The following is an 8,104-nucleotide window of genomic DNA, read 5'->3' on the forward strand; positions in this document are numbered from 1 at the left end:
TACTATTTCAGTGTTGGTTCCCAAGTCATTTCCGTTCTCCACTCTTCCCATCTCCTTAACTCTTTCCAAAGCATCAGCTGATTACTTAACACAACCTTTTTGCAGCTTTTGGCAACCCCTTCTCCCCATTTCTTCTAGCTCTCTCTAGGTTGCACATAAAGCCAGCAGGGTCAAAGTTAGAAATGAAGACAGCAGTAGTCAAAATACCAGGAGTGACACAAATTTAGCATTTTTAGTATTTCTTTGATTTGTCAATCGCTTACAAGATACAGGTATAAGAATAAACATAGTTTTGAATTCATGAAATGGATACATATAAGAAAAATAAAAAGAAACAATAGGACAGGGACAGTAGGCACGATTGGTGTGCTTATGCATGCCCCTACAGGCCTCTTAGGAAGTGGGGGAGGTCAATAGTAGACAGTCTAACTTTCCATAGGTATCTGATTCCACCTGAAGTTTCACGCGTACCTTTTTTGCCCTTGTTTATAGAAACGTTCTTTAAGACTTGCAAAAGTTGGAGGCAACTTTTAAGTCTAAAGTTAAAGTTTTTGTGGTTTGGGGAAGTTTGGAAATCATAGCAAGACTCTTCTTAGGGATAACCAAGCAATTTTAAAAACATTCTTAATGTATGTATTTGAGAAGAATCCATTTATTTTATTTTTAAAGTGAGTAGAAAACAAGCTTTCAATATTTATCAGATCCATGTAAAAGGATGAATTATTTCACATATTTCTATACACTTGGTTCTTTAATCAAAGCAAATTTACAACAGGCTTTTATTTAAAACAAACTTTTGGCATCAATTTGTTCTTTATCTCTGAAACATCGACACCACTTGGGACTCCTTTGCATTTCCAAAGGCTTATTAAAAAAAAAAAGTTTTCATTTTTAAAATGACAGGAAGTTTAGCTCACCTTTTAATAAGAAATTGTAGGCTCCATAGATTCTTTGTAATCAATAACTTTTCTTTTTCACAAAGTGGACATGGTTAATTTATGAGGGAGTTGTCAAGGTAACACTGAATAAAAACTTAAAGTTCACTTCCTAAGTAAAGAGAAGCAATTTGTTATTTATATGAAAAAATATCTAGTGAAAATAAAACCATCTATTAATTAAAGATGTTCCAATAATAACTCATAACTATGATGTACAGTGACTAAGAAATATTTATATCATATTTTTCTTTGATTGTAGAACTAAATAAAGCATTGACATTATCTGGATTTGAGGATTTGCCTAGATCCTAAAAACCAAATCTAATTGTCATCTGCAAAGCCTTTCAATTATCCAAGAGATGGATCCAAACTATTGACCAAATTTTCAATACAGCCATAAGGTACATGGCTTAGCACCCAAGGAAAATAGTATTTTAAATTTAAGAAAGATTTTCTTTCCTCTGAGAAGAAAAACAAGAAATGTTGTTTTGGGGTTTTTTTTTTGTTTGTGTTTGTGTTTTTTTAAGGAACAGAGCAAACAGTATTTTGAATGTGTCAAAATCATCCCTTGAATTTAAGATGGTTTCTTGAATTTAAAAGAAATTCCATGTAAAATTCATATTAAAATTAAACCTGACAATTAAATAAATGAACTATCAGAATTTTATGACTTCAGGTAGAAAGTTTTTATTTTCCTAACAGAGTGGATCATAAATGGCAAACATTTTAGGCGATTTTCCTGTAATGGTTTACAGTAGTCAAATTGACAATCCAACTAGTTCACAAAATAATGTTTCTACAACAGATATCTTTAAATCTGCATCTGCACGAAGGGACGTATGCAATGTGGTCAGTGGTAGGATTAAAATTCTTTTACTACCGGCTCTGTGGGTGTGGATTGGTGGGCGTGGCAGGAGAAAGATACTGTAAAATCTCCAGTCAGAGGTGGGATTTTCTGGTTCTCCGAACTACTCAAAATTCCGCTGCTGGTTCTCCAGAACTGTTCAGAACCTGCTGAATACCATCTCTGAATGGGGTATCCCAAGGCTCTATTTTAGACTCAGTACTCTTCAACTCTTCATCAATAACTTGGATGAGGGAATAGATGGGAACTCATCACATTTGCAGACAACACCAAGCTGGCAGGAATACCCAACACTCCAGAAGATAGGCTTAAGATACAGAAGGATCTTGGCAGACCTGAACATTGGATGCTATATAACAAAATGAAATTCAATAGTGAAAAAAGTAAGGTTCTACATTTAGAAAAGAAAAACTAAATGCACAGGTACAGTATAGGTGGTACCTTGCTCAGTAGTAGTAACTATGAGAGGGATTTTGGAGTCCTACTAGACAATCACTTAAATATTAGTGAACAACGTGCTGTAGTTGCCAGAAAAAGCCAATACAGTTCTTGACTGCGTTAACAGAGGGATAGAATCAAGATCACATGAAATGTTAATACCATTTTATAATGCCTTGGTGAGACCACACTGGGTACACTGCATCCAGTTTTGGTTGCTATGATGTAAAAAAAGATGTTGAGACTTTATTTTTTTATATATATATTTTTAATTTTAAGACAAACTTATACAGACAATACATTAAAAAAACCCATAAAACCATCTTCCATTTTATACATACAGTGTGTCAGTTGGTTTAGAATCTTTTGTGCGGTTCTTTCATAATCATTGTTCACAATTTATATCAATCTCACATTGTCAAACTAACATATGCTTATCTATTTATCAATTATTAATTATCCTGCTATTTATTCCATCAATATTGTATTATGCTGTCATCCAATCGTTATTACGTCTACATTATATTTTGTATCAATCTATTAAGCTTCTATAACAAAATTATCTATTCTGTTACATTACCATGTCTTTTTATCCAACCATTGATAAAACAAATCCCATATCATATAAAATTGCTTGTCTTCTTGTTCGCTAATTTCAAATGTCAGTTTACTCATTTCAGCACAGTCCATAATTTTTTTAGTAACTTCCTCCTGCATAGGTATTTTGTCATTTTCCAATTCTTCTCAAATGCAATTCTAGCCACTGTTAAAACATTTACAATCAAATATTTTAATTCTTTATTATATATGTCTGGTATGACTCCCAATAAAAAGATCTCTGGTTTAAAGTCTATACGTTGTTTTATCATTTTTTCCAACCGTGTGTGGATTTTAGTCCAATATTTCTTTGCGTCCGAACATGTCCACCACATATGGTAATATGAACCAGGTATCTGATGACATTTCCATCATTTATCCAATTTATTCTTAAACATTCTCGCAAGTCTCGTTGGGGGTAGGGGCCACTTATAAAACATCTTATACAAATTTTCTTTATATGCAGTTGACATTGTCATTTTATAATTTTGAGACCACAATTTTTGCCATTTTTCTAAATCAATCCCATATCCAAAAAATTTTCCCCCAAGCAATCATCGTTTCTTTAACTTGTTCCTCCTCCAATTTAAATTCTGATAGATGTCCATAAAGTTTTTTAATTACCTTTTCATCAATACCCATCAAAATTTTATCTACATAAGTCAACTTATCATAAATACCTTCCGCTTTAGAGTCTTTATCAAATCTAGATTGTATTTGCAAATATGAAAACCAATTCATTTTTACACCTTGTTCTTCCAACGCTTGCATAGATTTAAGTTCACCCTTTTCATTCAATATCTCACCATATCTAACTGTTCCTTTTTATATATTATTGGATAAGAAAAAGCTTCAATGGTTGATATCCATGTTGGAATTTTTAAGTAATATTGTCTTTTCATCTTCTCCCAGTTCAAAAACAATGCTTCTTGAATATAATGTCTTCTAAAATACCCCTGTGTTTAAAGATGTTGAGACTCTAGAAAGAGTGCAGAGAAGAGCAACAAATATGATTAGGGGACTGGAGGCTAAAACATATAAAGAATGGTTGCTGAAAGAAGGACTAGGGGTGACCTGATATTTCAATATCTCAGGGGTGCCACAAAGAAGAGGGAGTCAAGCTATTCTCCAAAGCACCTGAGGGCAGGACAAGAAGCAACGGATGGAAACTAATCAAGGAGAGAAGCAGCCTAGAATTAAGAAGAAATTTCCTGACAGTTAGAACAATCAATCAGTGCCTGCCTCTGGAAGTTGTGAATGCTTCAACACTGGAAGTTTTTAAAAAGAGATTGGACAACCATTTGTCTGAAATCCTGGCTGAGCAGGTCCCTTCCAACTCTGTTATTCTATTCTATTCTATTCTATTCTATTCTATTCTATTCTATTCTATTCTATTCTATTCTATTCTATTCTAAATTTCTTGTTTGCATATATATTTGCTTCCATATTCACCTTTCTTCTTCTAATTTGGTATATGCCATCATCTCTCACCATCATCTCTCATCATTATCATCTCTTATCTCTGCATTCTACGTAGGAGAAAGATTAGTTGTAGGGTATCAATGTGTGGAGATATAAAAAGAACAATACATAGGGAAGGCAGTTAGGAACTAACACTTCTGGGAGCAGCCGCCGCCACTGAGAATTCTCAGAAAGGAAAGCTATCAAAGTAAGAGAAAATTCCTTTCAATTACTTCCAACTTCAAGTGTTGAACCAAGAACAAGTTAATCAGTTTCACAGCTTCACATTCTCTAGGAGGTTGACGACTATAGTTGAGTGGTTGCCCAATCTGTTAAAAACCAAAGTTGTTGAAGAAACTTGGTTCCTGGTCTTTCTCCAAGTCAAAAGAGGATGGAAGGCTGGAAGGAGTGGGTCAAGGAATGGATGCAATGAGGAAGTCTCAGGGGAAACTAGCAGAATCAATTAGAGTCACAGGTTTGTTTCAGTCACCTACTTTTTCTTCTTTAATATATCCTATATTGCCTGCAGCCGGTATCTGGAGGCAGGATAAGAAGAAAAACTCCTCTAGAGCAGAATGCCTAATGCCATCCTTCAGTTGCAGGTGAATGGTGGGATTCTGGCAGTGGCATACAAATATTTCCTCTACAAATGGTTAGTACAAATGGTTCCTTATACTGGAATACGCTGTGTGAATTTAACCTTTGTTTCAGAGGCATCTGGTGGTAGCCCCTTATGGAATACATTTTTCTGAGCTAAGAAATCTAGCATTGTGAGTGTCACTTATTTCAACACCACATCTTACCACTCACAATAAGTCCTTCACAGCAGGGGTTGCCAACTTTTGGACCTCAGGGACGACCAAACTCATAATTTTAAATCCCAGGGACCACTAACTGGTTCTATGGCATGGCCTAATTTGTGGGTGTGGCTTGGTGGTCATGTGACAAGCTGAACATGGCTTGTATGTAAATATTATAAATATTTATATAAAGATTGAATTTTTTATTAAAAAAGAGTAACTTTTACCCAAAATCAGGCAAAGCAGACAGGCAGATTGAGTTGCTCACAGAATCATTCAGTGTTCTATCTATCTGCCATCGGCTAGCTCAGTCTCTCAAATTTGCTTGCCCTGAGTCTGCACTGAATAACAGAACCTTCAGTCCTTAGGGAGGTTCAGCTGTGCTTAAAAGCAGAGCCGAAGATCTAAAGCAGTGGTAGTCAACCTGGTCCCTACCACCTACTAGTGGGCGTTCCAGCTTTCATGGTGGGCAGTAGGGGTTTTGTCCCCTACTTTATAAATCACCATTACTGTGGAACCGGTGGGCAGTTAAGGAAAATTTCACTACTAACAGAGATACAAAAGTGGGCCGTAAATATAAAAAGGTTGACTACCCCTGATTTAAAGACTAGCTAGAAAGCAAGAAATCCAATCATTTCCTGCTTCCTAGCTAATCTAAATCTCCCGGCTCAGCAGAACAGATGATGGTCAGAAAAAGGAAAAATAGAAATTTAGCAGGCAAGTTTGCTGGGTAAGGAGTGAGTGGGCGGGGAGGGTTCCCGTGGGCCATGTGGGCTGAGCAGCCTTGTGTTTCTGCGCAGCCTGGATTAATTGCTTTGGGGGGGTGCTCTGGGGGGTGAGATTTCTCTGCAACCCACCACAATTTTCTCATGGCCCACCAGTGGGCCACGGCCCATTGGTTGGCAACCACTGCTCCACAGGACTTTTTTTTTTACCCTCTACAGTTTTTTAATCAGAATGGAAGCTTGTTTAGCAGGTTTTCTTTTGAGTATCAGGCTGATTATTTTTTAAAACCCTGCATTTGGCTATAATCTCTCTTTCTCTCTCTTTTAATTGTGTGTTGATCTTCCTCCCCTTTTAATACATAAACAAGGCATATATATTTCCTCTGTTTGCTCCTCTCAGCCCAGTTCCTATTACAATTTCTGTTGATTTTTCAGTGCATCTGGACAAGGTTCCGCCACAACACTTGATTTATGCTCTGCAGCTGAACAATTTAGACTTCAGATTCAATATTAGCCAAACAGATTCTGTTTCTGTGAAAAGAAATTAAAGTTCTCCCTGGGTGGTGGCCTCAAAATAGTTTGCCATATTATTATTGCAATGCAGAAATCTAAAAGAAAAGAAAAGAAAACAATATGCAGTATTTGGAAGAGGTGGAAAGTTCATTTTCTTTTTACTAAGATAACCCTGATGGTTAGAGACGTACCTCACTCCTATAGGCAATGTGGATATTCGAATGTGTGCTTATTACAGCAGATAAACGTGATTAACATATGGTGCAATGTCATGCTTCAGTGGTACAATATGGAATGTCACATTAGCTCATACATGTCATAAAATAAAATTAGGTTCCCATAACTATCTCAAGTCATGCACTTTAAAAAGATTATATGGTAGAAATAAAATTCTCTGTGTTTGCTAGCTGAGGTGTATATTTGAACATAGAGTTGAAGACTAATGCAGTCTGATACATGTGATCTAGACACACACACACACACACACATACACACACACACAGAGAAATGGAAATGGAAAACTCAGTGAGGTTCAGCTTCAGCAGAGCCAGCATACTGAAAAACAGTGCAAAAAAGGGCAAACTCAAGATACTGTCATTTAGAATATTACTATTCTCACAGGCTGACACCTACATTATTCATCTACAAAACCAGTGTCACCTTTTGGAATAGTCCATCCAACAATCATTGGGTTGGTTGTTTCAGTTTTTGATACATACCAGAGCAACAGAAGATGATGGAAGTTGAAATGACATTTGTGGAACAATTTTAATATTCCATAGAATGCTAAAAAGAACAACATATTTATATTAAATTGGAGCATAGGATGGGTCTTTCCTTGATTGCCTACATAGCTATACACCGCCGTTCTAGGTTGACAATGCTGTGAAACTTGTGAGTTGTGGTCTTGAGCCAAAATTGAATCCCCAAAAAGATAAAGTAGCTGTTCATACAAAGACCACCCAGTCCTCAGTCTGATGTTGTTATGGCTTTGAATGAAGTGCTACTGCCCATCCATCCCCATTCCCCAAAGAGCAGAATGTTCTCCATGACTCATAGCTAAATGGGAAAGTGACAACTGTGGCCAAGGGGAACTTTCGAGACTTGGGTACTGTGCCAGTCATAGCCTTACTTGGAGCAAGAAGATTGGATGAAAGTAATTCATTGTCCATCCTTTTAAGGTAGCAAACAGGAATTAAAGGAATGCTATTTTATTGTTGTGAGGAATGCAGAATCTTGAAAGCTGCCAGAGGCTCTCTCTGTCCTCTCTACTACCAAACAGAATTAAAGAGTGATTATTTTGAGTTTCCTTCTATTTTCTCAGGAATGAGTCATTGTTTTTGCTTCTTCTAAAGGCTCATTTATTCCTTTATCAAGGTTATCTCCACATTTCTTTACAACCATACTCTTATTGCTAACAGATACATTACAGCACACTGTGCTAGGAGAAGAGAGACATTTCAGTCATATTAAACCTGTGCTGTGGGCATTGTTTTGGCTACTAATAAGTTTCTGGTAAATTCAAAGAGTTGTGTTTTTCATTTAAATTGTTTCATAGCTTAGCTTCAAACTATCTTTAGGACAACCTTCTCTGGTACAACCTTCCTGTGCTCATCCAAGAAGGTATATTAGCTATCTGCAGCATGTACAAGATCAGACTGAGAGGAGGCAGGGACAATGTTATGACCTTCCACCTTATGGATATTAGATAAATGCTAGCTTAGAGATCTTTCTGGAAAGCAATTAAAACTGATCTATCATATGCAG

Source organism: Pseudonaja textilis, chromosome 1 (assembly GCF_049901715.1).
Source record: "Pseudonaja textilis isolate UNSWEBS1 chromosome 1, rPseTex1.2, whole genome shotgun sequence".
In the NCBI taxonomy this organism is placed as follows: Eukaryota; Metazoa; Chordata; class Lepidosauria; order Squamata; family Elapidae; genus Pseudonaja; species Pseudonaja textilis.